Below are 2,629 nucleotides of genomic sequence, written 5' to 3'. Positions count from 1 at the left end.
ATTTCTCCACATCCTCTCTAGCACCTGTTGCTTCCCGACTTTTTAATGATTGCCATTCTAACTGGTGTGAGATGGTATCTCATTGTGGTTTTGTATTTCTCTGATGGCCAGTGATGATGAGCATATTTTTAAGTGTCTGTTGGCTGTACGAATGTCTTCTTTTGAGAAATGTCTGTTCATATCCTTTCCCCACTTTTTGATGGGGTTGTTTTTTTCTTGTAGATTTGTTTGAGTTCTTTGTAGATTCTGGATATTAGCCCTTTGTCAGATGAGTAGGTTGCAAAAATTTTCTCCCATTCTGTAGGTTGCCTGTTCACTCTGATGGTAGTTTCTTTTGCTGTGCAGAAGCTCTTCAGTTTAATTAGATCCCATTTGTCAATTTTGGCTTTTGTTGCCGTTGCTTTTGGTGTTTTAGACATGAAGTCCTTGCCCATGCCTATGTCCTGAATGGTATTACCTAGGTTTTCTTCTAGGGTTTTTATGGTATTAGGTCTAACATTTAAGTCTCTAATCCATCTTGAATTAATTTTCATATAAGGAGGAACAAAAAGATCCAGTTTCAGCTTTCTACTTATGGCTAGCCAATTTTCCCAGCACCATTTATTAAATAGGAAATCCTTTCTCCATTTCTTGTTTTTCTCAGGTTTGTCAAAGATCAGATGGCTGTAGATGTGTGGTATTATTTCTGAGGACTGCGTCCTGTTCCACTGGTCAATTTCTCTCTTTTGGTAGCAGTACCATGCTGTTTTGGTTACTGTAGCCTTGTAGTATAGTTTGAAGTCAGGTAGCGTGATGCCTCCAGCTTTGTTCTTTTGACGTAGGATTGTCTTGGCAATGCAGGCTCTTTTTTGGTTCCATATGAACTTTAAAGCAGTTTTTTCCAGTTTTGTGAAGAAAGTCATTGGTAGCTTGATGGGGATGGCATTGAATCTATAAACTACCTTGGGCAGTATGGTCATTTTCACGATATTGATTCTTCCTATCCATGAGCACAGTATGTTCTTCCATTTGTTAGTGTCCTCTTTTATTTCACTGAGCAGTGGTTTGTAGTTCTCCTTGAAGAGGTCCTTTACATCCCTTGTAAGTTGGATTCCTAGGTATTTTATTCTCTTTGAAGCAATTGTGAATGGAAGTTCATTCACGATTTGGCTCTCCTTTTGTCTGTTACTGGTGTATAAGAATGCTTGTGATTTTTGCACATTAATTGTGTATCCTGAGACTTTGCTGAAGTTTCTTATCAGCAAGAGGAGATTTTGGGCTGAGACAATGGGGTTTTCTAAATATACAATCATGTCATCTGCAAACAGGGACAATTTGACTTCTTCTTTTCCTAACTGAATACCCTTGATTTCTTTCTCTTGCCTGATTGCCCTAGCCAGAACTTCCAACACGATGTTGAATAGGAGTGGTGAGAGAGGGCATCCCTGTCTTGTGCCAGTTTTCAAAGGGAATTTTTCCAGTTTTTTCCCATTCAGTACGATATTAGCTGTGGGTTTGTCATAAATAGTTCTTATTATTTTGAGATACGTTCCATCAATGTCGAATTCATTGAGCGTTTTTAGCATGAAGGGCTGTTGAATTTTGTCAAAGGCCTTTTCTGCATCCTTTGAGATAATCATGTGGTTTCTGTCTTTGGTTCTGTTTATATGCTCGATTACATTTATTGATTTGCGTATGTTAAACCACCCGTGCATCCCAGGGATGCAGCCCACTTGATCATGGTGGATAAACTTTTGATGTGCTGCTGAATCCGGTTTGCCAGTATTTTATTGAGGATTTTTGCATCGAAGTGCATCAGGGATATTGGTCTAAAATTCTCTTTTTTTGCTGTGTCTCTGCCAGGCTTTGGTATCAGGATGATGTTGGCCTCATAAAATGAGTTAGGAAGGATTCCCTCTTTTTCTATTGATTGGAATAGTTTCAGAAGGAATGGTACCAGCTCCTCCTTGTACCTCTGGTAGAATTCAGCTGTGAATCCATCTGGTCCTGGACTTTTTTTGGTTGGTAGACTATTAATTGTTGCCTCAATTTCAGAGCCTGCTATTGGTCTATTCAGGGATTCAACTTCTTCCTGGTTTAGTCTTGGGAGAGTGTAAGTGTCCTTGAAATTATCCATTTCTTCTAGATTTTCTAGTTGATTTGCGTAGAGGTGTTTATAGTATTCTCTGATGGTAGTTTGTATTTCTGTGGGGTCGGTGGTGATATCCCCTTTATCATTTTTTATTGCGTCTATTTGATTCTTCTCTCTTTTCTTCTTTATTAGTCTAGCTAGCAGTCTGTCAATTTTGTTGATCTTTTCAAAAAACCAACTCCTGGATTCATTGATTTTTTGGAGGGTTTTTGTATCTCTATCTCCTTCAGTTCTGCTCTGATCTTAGTTATTTCTTGCCTGCTGCTAGCTTTTGAATGTGTTTGCTCTTGCTTCTCTAGTTCTTTGAAGTGTGATGTTAGAGTGTCAAATTTAGATCTTTCCAGCTTTCTCTTGTGGGCATTTAGTGCTATAAATTTCCCTCTACACACTGCTTTAAATGTGTCCCAGAGATTCTGGTATATTGTATCTTTGTTCTCATTGGTTTCAAAGAACATCTTTATTTCTGCCTTCATTTCGTTGTGTACCCAGTAGTCATTC

This window comes from Trachypithecus francoisi, unplaced genomic scaffold, assembly GCF_009764315.1.
Source record: "Trachypithecus francoisi isolate TF-2019V2 unplaced genomic scaffold, Tfra_2.0 Lachesis_group17, whole genome shotgun sequence".
Taxonomy (NCBI): domain Eukaryota; kingdom Metazoa; phylum Chordata; class Mammalia; order Primates; family Cercopithecidae; genus Trachypithecus; species Trachypithecus francoisi.
The sequence above is the reverse complement of the archived record's forward strand: the minus strand, read 5'-3'. Positions refer to the sequence as shown.